The sequence below is a fragment of the Halichoeres trimaculatus genome, unplaced genomic scaffold (genome assembly GCF_033239565.1).
Source record: "Halichoeres trimaculatus isolate MK-OKI-2021-1 unplaced genomic scaffold, fHalTri1.1 fHalTri1_scaffold_6, whole genome shotgun sequence".
Lineage (NCBI taxonomy): Eukaryota > Metazoa > Chordata > Actinopteri > Labriformes > Labridae > Halichoeres > Halichoeres trimaculatus.
The window spans coordinates 25,188,114-25,205,823 of NW_027437184.1; positions in this window are offsets into that span (position 1 = coordinate 25,188,114).

The following is a 17,710-nucleotide window of genomic DNA, read 5'->3' on the forward strand; positions in this document are numbered from 1 at the left end:
ACTGGTTAGTATTCATCTCTCTTCATAATCTAGTCTGTTAACGTTTCTGGCTGTCTCCTCGAGCGTTTAACCTTGTCAGAGATAGGCCTGGATCCATTAAGATTTCCTGAAAGGGTTGAGCATTACAGGCTCATTTAGAATGACTTCCATTTTTAATAAACTGCTTGCAGCCTTGCAGATCAGATACCGAGAGGGGGTGCACTTAACAATGCCTGTGAGATAGATATGCCTCATAATTTATATTACACAAAAGCTTTGGAATTCATCTCTCTCTGATTTCCCATCTTTTATTTTGCTCTGCTCCTTCCTGCTCTTTGTGGAAGCCTTCCACGCTCTTATTTTGACATGTTTAAAAAGCCGCCTCATCATCTTTTCAGGCTCGCCCCGGTGCTGACGCTCTGCTGTGATTTTTTTATAAGCTCTAATAATGTTTACCTTTTCTTAACAGACTCAGATTATTCTGTTTGTACACGGTGTCACCGCTGCCAACTGCACCTATAAGAGTCAGAGCGAGCTTGTTAAAGTGGATCACTGGCACAGAGAGTGTCCTGTGTGCTGGTTTTACATTTTAACAACACTTTCAGGATCACATGGCGTTTGTTGCCCCCCCACCCCGCACGTTTACGCCTAAAGATGGCCGACGTGAGCAGAAAGGTAATGATCATATCTGAGCTGGAGCAGAAATGATGGGATGAGAATAAAGCTGATGGGGTTAACAGACAGTGAGAGGGAGGGGGGTGATGGGTGCCAGAGGGGAGGGTGAGGTTAATGGAAGTGGAGGAGTAGAAAGTGGAGAGAAGCCTGTTTAAATGGTATGAGAATTGAAAACGCCTTTTTTAGCCTCTAAATCAATAAATAGTGTCTGCGTTCTGAGTAGCTGTCGGTTGACAGAGGCTCTTTTACTACAGAGGTGAGAGGGCAAAAAGAAACACTGAAAGGCCTTTCTATTCTGCACTTATAACACAAATCCCACCGCGCGGACATATTCATAGAGCAACTCACTTTCCGTGTCGTTTTGCCTTTTAATATCAGTGTCAGCTCCATTGCAACTCTCTCAGTCAATTTAAGAGCAGAAATATGCTGCCAGAGACATATTTCTTTATCCTGCCAGTATCTCTTGGGTTGACCTGCATGATTAAGTGAAAGCAGCAGCTCTGTGTATGCGGCATGACTCACTTTTCTAAGATCTATTCACAGATGTTAGCTGCTGCAAAATTAAAGCAGCTTGTGTAAATGCCACCAAGTCAGCGGAGGACAAAGGTAAGAGGAAGGAAGGAAGCACACGACACAAAGGATCGTTCTGGCAGCCTCCAACACAAGGCTGCTAGTGATGCAACCAGCGGTTCACGGAGCGGTTACATAAAGTGTAAGGAAGCCAACACTGGAGCCCACACTACGCCGCGTCTTTGACTCATAACCTGAAAAGATTTCACTTTAATACTATTTTCATTCAACGCACTGACACTCAGGGCGCTGCCACACTGGCCAAAGCGCTGTACTGTGCCGTACTCAGGCACGATTAGCCCCACGCAGTGCTATTCCCCTCCTGACCAGTACAGGTCACGCTACTCCAATACAAACCACACTACGTTGTAATACAACTAGGGATGGGTACCGAATTAGGTACTTTTTTAGGTATCCACCAAATTCAATAAAAAATACCTGATACCGATTCAGGTAAAATGGAAAGGTACCATGTTTAGGTACCTAAATACATCCTTGTGACTGCTAGGGAGTGGAAGAGTAAGTGATTTTCCATACTGGACATGAACACAGCATTGCAAGGTTATATATTAAAGAATATATATGTTATATTGAAAAAAAATGAGATACTATTCTGAAAAATAATGTATATTTTTTACCATATAAACACAAAAAGTGTCGAAATTTGGTACCCTTGAGTACCGGTAATGATTGCCAAGTACTGGGCATATGTACCATATCGTTTCAAATGTAAAAGTTACCCATCCCTAATAACAACACAGGCATGGCCAACCTACATCATCATGAAGTGTCTGTTTCATAGACTGTATAAAACATGGACGTAGTCTCCCCCAACATTACTCGTCTGTTACTGAAACGGGAAATGAAGCACATCGGCTACGGCGGCCATATTGGTAGTGGCAAGGGCTTTATATACAGCTATAGTGCGCCTGTCGGTCACGTGACTCTGAGCTGTGCCCCTGATTGGGGGAGCTTGCAATGTTAATATCCTCTGAGCTGCCGAGTTCGAAAAAAAATCACCCTCTTACAGTGTGTGTCATCAATAAAATTAGCGACTCAGACAGGAGACATTTTTTGAACCAGGCTGTAAATAGGTTAATTTCTGTTGTGAAAACGGCTTTTTTTGGCTTGGTGTGTACTATGTGACCTCCGGTACTTCCGGAGCCAGCCTCAAGTGGACACTCAAGAAACAGCAGATTTCAGCACTTACACATTGTCTTATATTCTTAGATCAGAGGTTACTGCTTGGTCTGTTTACAAGCATGGTTTCATCAGCTTCCGCACAATGAAGAACACAAAGGACATGGCTGCAACTTAAGTTACTTTTCTGGGACACTGCCGTCACCATTGCCATGTAAACAGTAAGCACGCTCCGCTTCGCACAAGTGCATACAGTAGGAGAGCAGTATGGCTGTTACGATCGTTCGTAGACTACCGTGTTGTGCTTGTGCTGCTCAATCTGCTGAATCTTCTAATTTCCTTTCAACAAAATATGCATCTTGTACTCCACTTCTGCACTTCGCATTTGCTGATTCACCAGATGACCAGTTCAGCTGTACTTCGGTGACTTAACAAAAGCCGCTTCTGGACAAGACAGGTATAGCGCCAACTACAGGCCTGGCATGCTTACTACAGTGTTTTCAGTCTGTCAATATTTCCGTGTAAAAAAAGATTAATTTCACTACTTTTGAGTGTTTTCAGATGAAACGTTGTGTAAACAGGGCTTTAGGGTCCAATTTGCCTCCCTCAGTGATAAGTGGCTGTGACCTGATTTGGGGCTTGTCTCAAAGGAGTTGTTTGCCCAAATAATCCTTGAGTTTGTGCTGTCAATGCGACTATTTTACAGCTGTTGGCTGCTTCTGTGATCTGGGATCATATATGATTCCTGGTCCCCTTTCTCCTGACTTAAGTACTCGCACTAACCAGTGAGAGGAGCAGACCTGGAAGTTAAATCAACCAGATGACAGCAAATGTAAACAAAGTGTACCCAGAGCCAAGAAAAAAAGAAAGGTGATTTCAAAGCAAAAAAAAAAAAAAAAGGAGGAAACAACCAGGGACATGTAAAAAGGTTTTGGTCTGAAAACCTTGTTTCCTTGTTCCCATCTGTTTTGATTACATTGAGCTGAAGAGTTATGCATATATTTGCATAAGAGGTGTGCCTCAGTTGACTGACAGATGGGTGCGCTGCAGCTGTTTGTCAGGAGGGTGAAAGCCCGCCTCAGCTCCACCTCTTTGTTGTTTCCAGGCTGGAGTTGAGTCAGCACATCACAGAGAATAGATCTGGGTCGAACCTCGTGCTTTAAACAAAACCTCATCTTATAGTCAACTGTACTGATAATGTTTTAACTCCTACAGTTTTTAAAATCACACACATCAAAAGCTTTTTTTTTTTTCCCTCACTTGTAAAAGTGGCAGGTGCTGAACTTCATTTTTGATACAGATCTAATATTTGAAGTCTGTTCAGGTTTATACACCCTGTAAAGCTACATAACATCAGAAAATGTTTTAGCAGGGTGAATATTGTTTATGTTATAGAGCCAAGGTGGTAATAGCAGATGTCTTAAGATCTGAGACTACTATCAAAAGAAATAAATAAAGAACTGCAAAAATACAACAGAGGATGTAGAGCCCTGACCCTGTTAGTTTAATTATAGTTGGGTATGCATTTCGTGTCTTACAATCCCCAGAGCTCACAATACAACTTACTTTACCATCCCTGTCTGTTTAATTTTTAGTCATTATGTGTTTGCAAAAGAGGTCAACTATCTGAAGTCTAATCATGAGAAAGTACATCTCTTAAGCCACATCGAAACATGTTTAAAGAAGGTCAAACTTACTCTGTGATTTGAGGGTAAGTCCAGTGATGGAAAATGCATAAATATTGAGGACTTAAAGCTCCTTTCAGCTGGTTATGAAACAGAACAGAATCAATACAGCTGCCTCTATACGACCTATAAAGCAAACAAGACCAAAAGCAAAAATATAGTATATATGACGTCCTTGCACAAGATTCTTTCACCCAAGGGCAGGAAGAAAGGTGTTAAGGTGTTAAAGAAAGCTACAGAAATAGCCCTTGCTTTTTTTTAATTGTATTTTACTTTTTTTTTTCATTTTATTTTATTTTATTTATTCCTATTTTATTTTTTTTATATTTTTTTTATTATTATTATTATTTTTTTATTATTATAATTTTTTTATTTTTTTTATTTTTTTTTTTTGGGGGGGGGGTCTTTTTTTCAGCTGTTTCTAGTGAGTGTAAAAGAATAAAAGTGTAAAAAAAAAAAAAAACTTCAGAAAACAACACCTTAGTGTACAGTTCACAATCTGCAAGGAGATCATAGATATTGTTTTGTCCATGGGGGGCACTAAAATCAAGACAAACTAAAAGTGCCTCACAGGAGCTTTAAGTTCAAATGGGTTTACATAATATAAGTCAGAAGAGACTACAAAATATTAACTCAAGGCAATTTACATATATCGGCTAGTTTCTACTATTTTCTAAACAAAATGACATTTTCCTGTACCTTCACTTCTTGGTTAAAGGGGCTGTGAGGAGTTTGAAAGTGGTCCTGATAAGGTCTCCCTTCTAGATATATGCCTGATCATAATCCATTCTTTAAAATAAGGTTATCAGCTCCAGTATTTCTGGTCACAGGTAGTTAAGGTCAACCAGAGCATGTCTAGGTCTCTATAACAACACCACGTCGGCTGATGAAGTTGAATGGTGAGAAGAGATAAACACAGATATCTGTGTTTATCTCTTCTGAAAACAATTTCTATGACTAATTTTGTAGTGATGGTGGAGCCTACCTGTCAGACAGAAAAAGGACAGAAGAGCAGACGAAAGCTAAACAGGAGAGTGATACAGCCCGAGCTAAAGGCTAATTAGCCCTTTAGCTCGTGCTGTATCACTCTATAACACAGGGGCTAAACTGTTTGTGATAATGTTCATCCCAACCCACAGTCAGCAGTTATTCTGCAGTGGTCTGTTCAAACTTGAGAGTCTATCAATAAAATGAAGACTGAGGTTACGTTAGCTCTGATTGGTAGATGACTGGCAGGACATAGCTAACCAGGATTTATTGATGTTACACATTACAGACATGTCTTAGAGCACCAGGCTGCCAGCTGCACTAAATATAAACTACAAATAAATTACTTACAAACTGACAGTGTTTACTTGTTGTCATGATAGCCTACAGATACATTGGAGCCCCGGGCTGACAATGTCGCTAACACATAGCCGGCTGCTACAACATTTGCTTGATGTCACATTTCAATCTGTAGCGCTACGTAACTGTCCCAATAAATACCTTACCACAGCGCGTTGTATCCAGTAAAAAGTTGTCTTGAACAAAGACATTTTGTTTTATTCCAATCTCCGTTTCATCCCAAAACAAACACACACACACCTTGTAAGTAATTTATGACAGTGTGCAGAGACTCCAGGCCACAAGGTGGCGAGGGAGTGCAATCAAAACAGATCTTCCTCATAGCATCTTTAATACATAAAGGCTCAAACTCTTTTTTTTTTTTTTTTTTTTACCTGGGCTTGTGGAATGTCTGTTTTTGGTCTGGCTTCTTAAAGCAATTTTTCAAATCCGGTCTGCACCGTCTTGGTGCCTTCTAGATTTCCACATGATCAGAGGTGACCAAAATGTGTGATGGAGTGGTGAGTTGTTTTCCAATTCTGATAATTTCTAGCTGTCATTACGTACAAGTCTTTCCTGACGAGATTCTGTTTCTCCAGCCTCCCTTTTTGTTGAACACTGACACACTGACAGATTCCACATCAACAGCAGCCATCTTGCCATCATACAAATATGTAAATGGCCCTTAAACCCATCCGAAATATGGTAAACACTATAATTAGCCAGACCTCAATTAGGCTGAATGTAAATCAGGGGACTCATGCATCAGCTGGAGCAAATAAACCATGAGCGTGCACATTTGTCAGCCCTCTGGCTGTTGACATCACAGTGATGTCATCTGGAGTTGAGTTATTGTGTGATTCATGGGAAATCTCCTGGAGTCATAAAATGTTTTATAAAGCTGATTTCACGGGCTGAAATTTACTCCAAATGATGAGTAAACTGACCTCTGAGGACTGGCCCTTTAAATCCACCTGTCAATGAACACGTCACATAAACCTGACGTTTGGAGTCATTTTTGTTCCTCCTGTCTCAGAGTCCCGTGAAGCTTCCTGAGTCAATAGTATCTTATTGTCCCTTTTGCTTGGAGCCAGCTTACAACTCAAACACATTTTGTGCCTGCTCAAGTGTTTAATAGAAGAATCCCAGACAGCATCTGCTCTGTAAACTCATCAATAAGTGAATTCCTACAGCACGAGGCTGCTTCTAGTAAATATTTCCATATTTGTGTGTGTGTGTGTGTCAGCATGTCAGTGTGTGCACGCTGACTGAAGGCAGTGCACTCTGTTCTTGGGTCACTTCCAAGCTGCCTATAATTGATGCTTTTGAGCGGGCGCTCCATGCAGATCTGTCTTTGTCATGCACAATATATTACATTTATTCAGTGCAAATCATCCAGCCAGGGATTGATTTGATTAATGACTCAGTGACACATTATATTCATGTTATCCATCGCTTCTCCAGTGCTCCCTGTGGCTCTCCTGCTGTCTGTCTGCACCCTACTGACCCCCGGTGGTGCTGAATTTATGGTGCAGCGTTCAGGACCATGGACAGCGTCAGAGTTCATGAAACTTGTCCCTGAAGTAATCGAGCATTGTGGGTTTTTAATGAGCAACAATTTCTGGCATGCATATATCATCATCCACATCCATATTTTAATGACCTGTTAAATATTTCATTAAGCTCTCTCATCAGTGAAAACATTTAGTGTACAGTTTTTAACATAAAGCTTACACTGTAAAAGAGCAGCTGCTCGATCACACAGAACTGCACACAGACCTGTTTTTATTGCATTTTATTACTTTATTTCAGCTTCAAGGTCTCAAACTTAAATAAGTAGGAGAATACTGTTGCCCTCTATTGTAAATTCTTGTATCTCACAGGGATATTGTCCTTAAGTACATCGCAGATTGTTGGTGGGAAGCTAATAACAGCTTATATTACACTTTCAGAGGTGTCTGCAGAACTGTTAGTACGCCTAAGATGACTTTCTAATCAATGTTTAATCCCCTCCTGAACGTAGTTTGAGTTCACAGAGCCAACAGAGCTATTTTCCCCTACTGTTTTTTGGCTTCGCCTCTTGTTTTGAATAAAAGTGTGAGTTTTATGGGTAAACATTTGCCTCTTCCTGCAGAGACAAAAGTCTTGCCCTTCAGAAAGTGCAGCTGTTTGTTAGGGATGCCGTGCCAATAACAGCGGCCTTTGCTGCAGCACGCAGTCGGCAGAATATGTGGAGCGAAGAGTTTGATTAGCCCAGAGGCTCAGCGGGGAATTCGTCTGCTGCCAACAATCAATGAGCGGGCCGCAAAGCATGCCAATCAGATTTATTGGTTTCTCCTTGCTTTTGGGTTATCACATGCATTACCAACACCAATGTGGTTCCACCTTAAGTTGCTCTGTGAAACTGCAGGTCTGTGGGTTGAACACATTGAAATATCTTAACATCCAAACTAAACTGTGATAAAGCATAATGACTCTGGTGAGCCCCTGACTTTTCCCCTAACGGCCAGGTGGATTATGTTTTTTAGTTCAGGTGAGATGTCTGGAAAACTATCAGGTGAGTTGCCATGAAGCTCAGTACAATAACTCAAAGTGTCACGAAAAAAAAGAAACTAATTTTACAATTCACCATTAACCCAAATACCAGACTTGCTACAAGCCAAATTAATGTGACACATTAAGAAAAATAAGTCTAATGTGAAGGTATTGCGTGCATAAGTTGTGGCCTGAAATGCTTGTGTTGAGTAAACAAATCTGCAAATGCTGCAAGCAAAATTTACCTAAGTTTACTTTGATACTTTTATATTTGTGCCCAAACTTGCAAAATTTGGGAAACTCAGACATCAATTTGTTGATCATTTGTTCTGTAGTTAGCTAATTAGCTTTAGCCTCTACAAAGACTCCTCTTGACCCAGTAGACCATGACATACTGCTTAACCACCTGGAGAACTGGGAGGGACTTTCTGGCTCTACACTCAGCTGCTTTAATCTGAGGGACAGAGACTATTTTTTGTTTATAGGTAACTGTACATCTGAGCAGACAAAAATACAGTGCGCAGTTCCCCAGGGCTCTATCCTGGGGCCTCTTCTGTTTAACATTTATATGCTCCCACTGGCTCAGATAATAGAAAACAACATAGTCCATTACCATAATTATGCAAATGACACACAGTTACATGCCCGAATGTAACCAGACAAATCAATGAGTGGATGAGCCTAAATTTCATAACCTAAGATAAAATTGAGTTCTTTAATTTTGGAGCCAAAGCTATGAGATTTAAAGTCAGGGAGCAGCTCATGATGCTAAAGTCGGAAAAACCTTCCAGAGGAGATAAGGCGTGCAGAGTCTGTCGCTTCTTGTAAGTCACTTTTTAAAGCTCACTTTTACAGACTGGCTTTTATGTGATGCCATCTTTCATTTTTAATCTTGGTCTTATTTTGGCTCTACTGTCTTTTTAGTCTTTCTCTTACCATTTACCTCCCATTACTTTAAGTCCATCCTCTTTTATTTACTTTTTCCTATGTTATGTTAACATGTTAATGTAGTTGCTTACTTTTATTCAGATTTTATCTAAGCTGTGACTCACCCTTGTTTCACTTGTAATCCTTTCATTTAAGGCCTTTTAGTTGTTTAATCCTGTGCTTCATTCTTTTTTTTTCTTTACTTTATTATTATTATTATTATTATTATTATTATTATTATTATTATTATTATTATTATTATTACATAAAAATAAATTGAAAAAACACTGACTATGCTTGAAATCTTGGTGTGGTCATGGACTCAGACCTGAGTTTTAACAAACACATTACGACAGTTACAAAGTCGGCCTACTATCACTGAAAGAATTTGTTTAGGATTAATAGAGTACGGTGTCAACAGGACCTGGAGTAAATGGTCCATGCTTTTATCTTCTGTAGGCTTGACTACTGTAACAGTGTCTTTACAGGTCCCCCTAAAAATCAGTCAGACAGCTGCAGCTGGTTCAGAACGCTGCTGCACAGCTAGCTTGTCCATCTTATTGGAGATAGAGCTTACATTTCCAATAACGATGGATTGAAGGACAGGTCAATGTCGTCACTTCTTAGCTCACACCTGAGAACCAGCACGTGGTCCTCACCTCCTTCTCCTCACCTTGTGGGAAGACATCAGGCCTTACGCCATTTAGCATTGACATGCTACAGGCTGCTAACAGCTGAGTTCACATGTAAACAATGCAGCCATGGTTACATGTAGGATCTCCAGACAAACACAGGAGAAAAGTGGTAAAATTATCACTGAAGCCACAAAAAGTTTGGTGTCCATGACCAACAAATGAGCCATACAAAGTAATGATCCACTCCAAATGCAGAGGTGATGAAAAAGAGATGAAAAAATCACAAGAAACAGAGAAGGAAGAGAGAGCTGCTATAACAGGCAGCCACAACAGGGCGGCGTCTAGCAACAATGAACGGATTAGGACTACATTCATGCACTGATGCAGAGGCTGATTATGTAAAGCATCCATCAGTATGATCTCAATCACACACTGATGGCACAGCACCAGGGCCTGTTTGGGGTATGTGGACTGAGAGACCTGGGTTTGACCTCCTGGTCTTCCTCAAAGAGATGACGGACTCTATCACTGAGCCACAGCCACCCTCACAAACAGCAAAGCAGGTGAGTTCAAAGAAATGCTGAAAAGGTAAAAAGTTTGCTCTTATGTTCAACTTTATGAAAGGTCTGTGGCAGCAAAAATCGTCGTATTTGGTCCCCATCATGACCCACATAGAGTTTTGATACATATTTTAAATACATCAAGAATAAATTGGCTTTGTTAGCCTCAAGTGAAATAACAATTTGACCCTCCACTATTAAAATTTGTTGACGAACAAGATAAAAGAAAACTATAAGCATAAAAAATTCAGAAGATTTGTCCCTCTCTTCTCAGTCCTTCCTTTGATCTGTGCTTCTCTTTAACTCTACAAACCCTTTACAGCCTATTACAGGCTGTCCGCTCCGTGCTACATGAGATAAGCTGTAATTTAGTTAGATGGTGTAATTTAGAGTCTCGTCCTGTCCGATGAAGGTCTCGTATCATTAGGTGGCCACCATGTCCTTTTCTGTCCTGCCCTGTGCTGCTCTGTCCCGGTCCCACTGTCCTGAGCTGTTAATTGGTTTCCTGTCCTGAGTAATGTTACAAATGGCCGAGCGGTGTAGTGTGGAAATGAAGCATGTGTAACAGTCAAAATCTGATGTCGCTGACCGTCAAGGATCACACCACTGAAAGCAGACACAAAATGTAGGCTGTGATGAACTTCAAATGTTTGTACAGAGCAGAGGGAGATGACATTGGGGAAAAAAGTATTTTCATCTATTTACTGAGTCTTATATAAAGTGTTTTCTCTTTAAACTGCCCATTAACACAAATATCTTATCAGCCAATCACATGGCAGCAACCGAAAGCATTAAGTCATGTAGAGATGGTGAAGACAAGCTGCTGAACATCAAACCAAGCATCAGACTGGAAAAGAGAAGTGGTTAGAGGGACTTTGACCAAGGCTGGTTGTTGGTCTGAGTATTTCAGAAACTGCTGATCTACTGGGATTTTCACCCACAACCATCTCTAAGGTTTACAGAGAATGGTCCAAAAAGAGAAAATATCCAGTGAGCAGCAGTTCTGTGGGACAAAATGCCTTGTTGATGCCAGAGGTCAGAGGAGAATGGACAGGCTGGTTGGAGCTGATAGAAAGACAACAGTAACTCAAATAACCACTGGTTAACACCGAGGTCTGCAGAAGAGCATCTCTGAACGCACAACACGTCCAACCTTGAGGCAGATGGGCTACAGCAGCAGAAGACCACACCGGGTGACCCTCCTGTCAGCTAAGAACAGGAAACTGAGGCTACAATTCACACAGCAACACCAAAACTGGACAACAGAAGATTGGAAAAACGTTGCCTGGTCTGATGATCATCAATCTTTTCCAGTGAGGAGGAGAAGAAAAGCCTCGATCCTGAAATAAAAAAAATAAAAAAACAAGAGCCTGATTTCCTTGAATGATTTCAGGCCTGTTGCATTCACTTCTCTTGTCATGAGCGCATTGTGAGGGAGGATATCGAGGTAGACCTGGACCTACTGCGGTTTGCCTTTAGAGCATGCAGAGGTGTTTGGGATGCACTGAGGACTTTACTTAATTTTATTGATTTTTCACCTGTTTTTTTATTTTGTCCAGATTCTCATCATGGATGTTCAGTCGACGAATCTGCAGCAACTGTGTGATGCTATCATGTCAATATGGACCAAACTCTCTGAGGAATGTTTCCAGTACCTTTTTGAATCTATGCCACCAAGGATTAAGGTGGTTCTGAAGGTAAAAGGGGGTCCAACCCAGTATTAACAAGGTGTATCCAATAAAGGCTGGTGAGTATAGATTGCCATGAATAACTTTATTAGTTCCTCAGGAAAGTTGTGTCTCCATTCACAAGTTGAGGGACCTACAAACCTACATACATACAAAAATACAAAGGTTGCAAAAAAAAAAAGGAGCTCCCCTAGGAACCGCTCTGTGCCAGGATACCCCAGGCCTGCTTGGTGGTCATGTATGGCCAATGTATTTGAAACACAGAAACATCAAAACCTAGAAATTCTAATTTTGGCTTCAAGCTCAAGCCAAAGCAGCATCAAAATATAAAACCAGTGTTGAAATGTTAAAACTACATACACACCCACCAGAAAAAGAGATCCACAGCCTTAAGAATTTAGTTTTGGTCTGAAAAGCTGGATAATCTAACGACACACACTATACATGGGGAGAATTTTTCAAGACTCATTATTTGAGAATTTTTGACTTTAAAAGTTTGCCCATACAAGAGCATTTCCTCCTTGCCAACACGGTAGCTGTTAGCAAGGAGGCTAAACGCCTCTTTTCCTCATATCATGTCAGCCAAAAGTTAGGTTGAGTCAGCATTTCCAAAATGGCAAGCGGCAATGAATGTCAACAAAATAAGCTTCAAGATCATCCTCTTAAAATCTTCTTTCCCTCGCCTTTCTGGGCTTCCATACATTTAAACTTCTTCCACAAAGGAGCCCAGCTGAGACAGAGATGAGCTGATATGAGATAATGAGTGAGATAAAGCTGCACACAGAGAACACAGGGTACCACGAAACAGCCACCTAATGGTACAATAAACTCATTACACGGACAGAGACGTTGAACCCCCTGCTGAGAAAACACTAACCTACAAAGGATCAGTGTGTGTGTGTGTGTGTGTGTGTGTGTGTGTGTGTGTGTGTGTGTGTGTGTGTGTGTGTGTGTGTGTGTGTGTGTGTGTGTGTGTGTGTGTGTGTGTGTGTGTGTGTGTGTGGAAGCATCAGCATGAGTGTGGCTGTTTGGAAAGATAATTTCAACAGAGTGGAACTTTATTGTTTAAGACGGGCAGAAAAATCCTTTTTAGTTAAACACAATGTGGAGTGGAAAAAAAAGAAACAATGAGCTGATGTTATCTCAAACCAGTAAAAAGTGCATTACAGTAATCAAGGGGGCTTCAAATAAAAGCATGAATCAGTCTTCATCCACTCTTTGAGTTATAAAATGGTTGAATTGTGTTTTCAAGTAGACAGATTTTTTTTTTACTGCCTGTGTCGTGTACGCGCAGCACAGAGACTTGAAACCTCACAATCTTAAGATAAAACAGCTTTTCTCTTTTTTTTTTAAATGTATCAGGATATCAGTTTGGTCCTCACTTCACATTCAGAAATCATTTAATTCAGTCTTTTATTCGATTAATTCCAAACTCAGGTTGTAAAAGAGTTTTTAACTTGCAGAATCATCAGTTGTGTGTATTCTGCCTATTACTTCCTGTCTGTGTTTACTGGATGCTGATTGGTCAAAACTCCACAAGATTAGCTATTAATTCTTAACAACTGGAGACAACATGATTACATGTTTCATTTTAAAGCAGTTCACATCAAGCAGTGCAGCATATCTCACACCTGCCTTTAGCCTGCTATCCTTTCTTTAGCGTTAAAGGTTAGCAGGCCAAAGAACATGGAGGAAATGTTATTTACTGATATATAAGTTAAATAGAGGCCACATTAGACTGTGTTGAGCAGTCCAGACAAAGTAGAAGAGTTGGTGAGTGTGTCTCTAAACTGCCTGTCTAATCAGTGATGAAAGTAACTTTGTCCAAAGTTGTGACACTTGCATAATTTATGCTGACATGTGTTGTGAGAAATGCCGTCATAGGCACGCCCATACAAGTCCCTTTCTAACATTACCTTCAATGTAAATGTTCCACTTGATACAAATTAAAGGAGCTGTGAGGACTTTCTAAGTGATCTTAAAAAAGTCTCACTTTTGGATACATGTTGTTTCTCAGCTTCTCAACTGGGTTGGCCAAGACTGATTTTCGGCATGTTGATGTCTCTATGACAACACCAAGTCAGCCGCGAAAGTTTAATCGTGGGAGGAAAGATCTGGGGTTTTTCTTTGCTAAAAACAATTTTTGTGATTAATTTTCTAGAAATGTTGGATACAGGAGCTGAACTGTCGGACAGAAAAGGGAGAGTGATAGAACATGGGCTGAAGGCTGGATTGAGTTCAGTCTGGACATCTGATTTAGGTTCAGATTAGGTTTGCTCACCAAGTGGCAACCTCCGGTCTGAGAATACGAGACAATGCAGAAGTGCTAAAATCTGCTGTTTTTCAAGTGTTTGCTTGAGGCTGGCTCCGGAAGTACGAGAAGTCAAATACACACCAAGCCAAAAAAAGCCATTTTCAAAGCAGAAATTAACCTATTTACAGCCTGGTTCAAAAAACGTTTCCTGTCTGAGTCGCTAATTTTACTTTCGGTACACACTGTACAGGGGGTGAATTTTTTCTAACTCGGCCGTTCAGAGGATATTTAGATCACAAGCTCCCCCAATAAGAGGCAGAGCTGAAGGTCACGTGACCGACAGGCGCCCTATGGCTGTAGGCGAAGCCCTTGCCACAACCAATATGGCCGCTATAGCCGATGTGCTTCACTTTCTGTTTCAGAAACAGACGTGTGACGTCAGCGAGACTACGTCCATGTTTTATACAGTCTATGGTCCAGACTGGGCCTGAATTGGGTTTGAACAAAAAGCCCAGATTATGTCTTTGGTTTAGTGTGGCCGCCCAGGTGAGATCCGGGTTGGGTTTGAACCGAAAGTCTGCCTTAGGTCCAGATTGAGTTTAGATGGGACATTCACTGTGTAGCTGCCAGATAAATTAAAACACATTTAACTTGATCCTTGATCTAACTTGAACATCTTTTGTGGTGGGATGAGAATAGAGAGTAGTTGTGCAGAGGTCTCAGGATAGCTGCAGACGTGATTTTTTTTCTTCATTCTGAAGCTTTTATTTTGTGTGGAATTAATTATTGACATATTTTACTGTAGCCCTGATCTTCCATCATTTAGATTTGACCGTGAATGTTCCAAAATTTGTTAACTCATACCCCAAGGAGGTTCATAAGAATCTGTTCACAAGGAACCATAACCTTGTGGAACTGTTTTTTTTTTTTTTGTTTGTTTTTTTTATCATCAATGTGGTTATCATAGTATAGTGAACTGGTTGTAGTTGGAGTAAGAATCTCTGCTAGAGATCCAATTCAAAAGTACAGCTTGCTCACATCACATTACGCTTTTCTTGTGTGAGAACACACTTTAGTTCTTACCTATTTTCACCATGTTGCAGTCTGCATAGTACAGACCACAGCGGACCAATTCCTCACACAACATCCAACACATCTTTCTGTTTCTTTTTAACACACCAAACTTTCTCTCTGATTCAGATATCTCTAAGAGCGTCAGAATGAAGAAAAGACTTTTCAACTGCATTGATACAGGTGTCATGGTAATCACACCAAACATTGAGCTAGAAATGTTATTTACAAAAAAAACAGTGAGTCCAGCGCGGATAAACATGAAAAGGGAGATTTGAAGGACTGTTAGGATGAAAGGAACTGTCACAATGAGCTGAAAAATGGGTACAAATCACCGCACGTATTCACCTGTTTCTGCCACCTTAAAAGTAGTTACTACAAATGTTTCTTTTCTCTTTCCTCTCTTTTGCTTTCCTTTAATTGAAAAATGTTTCAGTGAAAGGTTTCAGCAGTTGTGGAGCTCAGGAATTCACAAACCGTCACTCTAGTTGTAAAAACAGCTCTACAAAAAAAGGAGTAATCTCAGCAGCCTCTACCACCCTGCTTAGTAAGTACAGTCAGCCGTCTGCACAACACATCAACCCAACCCACAACCCATTAAAAACATGTTCAAATCAACAATGTTTCTTTTAAATGAATGAAGTTAGTGACATATGATTTTAGGAACAGGAATGGGAATAAACCTCCTCCTATGAGGCCAGCTATCTCCTTCCTCTCCGTTTTCTTCTCCTTTCTCTCGTCTTTTCCCTCATTTATCTCTCCTTGTTTTCTCATTTTTTCTCCATTTTCTCATTTCTTTGTTTCTCTTTTCCTCTCCTTTCTCTCAATTAACTTTTTCTCTTCTATTTTCTTTTTTTCTCTCAATTCTAATTTTTTCCAGGCTGGGACAATATGCTAGGCTCGTGATTCAATTCTATTACGATTTTTGGGCTGCTGATTCGATATAAATTGCGATTCTTCGGTATTTCCAATTTTTGTGATTTTTAGTTTACTTTTTGACACCAGGCCATATGAAAAAGTTAAATGATGACGATGTCTACAGACTATATCAGGAGCCATATTTCCCCGTAAAATGCAGATAACGTGACTCAGAGAGAAACACTTCACCCTCTGCTGGAGAAAAATGGTAACTTTTTTCCCATCCAGTTTATAAACAAGAACTGAAATGACGAATTTGAAAAAAAAATCTTTTTTTTTTTTTTGACAAAGAATCCTGATTTTGATATTGTCAGATAAAAGAAATCCTGATATATTCTATTTCAACTTTTTCTCCCACCCCTAAATTATTCCCTACTTTTTTCTCCCTTTTCTATCTGTCTGTTTTCATCTTTCTCTCCCTTTTACTTACCATTCTCCCACTTCTTTTTCTCTCATTTCTCACCTTTTTCTCTCCCTTTTCTCCCCTTTTCTTCTCTTTTCTCTCCTCTTTTGTCTCCACTTCTTTTCTTATCTCAACCTTTTCTCTTCTTTCTTTCTTTTCTCTCATCTTCTGTTTGTTTCCTCTCCCTTTTCTCCCCCTAATCTCTCCCCATTTCCTTTTCTTTTTCCCCCTCTCTTTTCTTTCTCCTCTACCTTTTCTCCTTCTTTCACTGAACCAGAGGCATGACTCCCGCCCTCATTTCTGAGTCTCCCCATCATTCCTGATGATTTAGCTTCCTCGACCCCGACTCATCCTCCTCTATCTCAGTCCTTAAACTTGTTTGAATAACATTCTTCAAACTGCACTTTACTGTGTTTGTGAAATGTAATTTTGTCCTTCAGTGGATCCTGTTACAACTATACATTTAATGTACTAAAGTAGTCACGTTTGTGAGCTGGCACCGTATGTAAAACAAAAGCTCTACACACGTCTGTTTCGAGTGCTTTGAGTGCCTGGAGAGCTCTGCACACAGAGGATATAAAGCACCAGAGAGCAATAAAGCTTTTATTTAAACCAAACCCTCATGAAAGCTTTGGTGCTTCATTATACGCTGAAAACTTTTCATAAAGACCTCAGGAGGATTTTAGAGTTTTAAGTAGAAATTCTGCTCATTCTTTTTTTAAGTGATTATTGCTGTTTAAAGCAGCAGTATTTTAACATGAAAGAGAAATATCCACACATAGCTCAGTCTTTGTAGTGAGGAACTACCAGGGGAAACTGCACACAAACAGGGAAACGGCTCACTTCAAATGGGACTGAGTCTGCCAAGCCTGGGACTCATTTCATGTGTGAATTTTTTAATTACTCTGCCATCACAAAACCTGTTTGTCTTTACACATACATTGTGAATTTTAACATTTTGTAACAATGTTTTTCATCATTTCAACCGATGGAGACAGTGATATCTGTTTATTCCAAGCGCAATCTTCACGTTCAGCATCTAACAGTGTATTTTAATTTTATAAAATTTATCAAATGTTCTGTATTGATAAGAAGTTTATAAATGAAATGTATTACTATTACTATAATTTGTGTTGTTAAAGGAGAGGCTGGAAAACAAAAAGAAGTCAGATTCCTAATCCTGGCAGAATGAGCATCATTTCAGGAAGAGCTGCCTGATTACTCACGATGTTTGACATTTATAAATTTTAACGAGAGCCCTCATCCTTACAAAATACTTGTGGATAACTTTTGTTCCCTGCTGTGCTTCAGACTCAGGCTTACTGTTGAGTTTATTACTGTTGC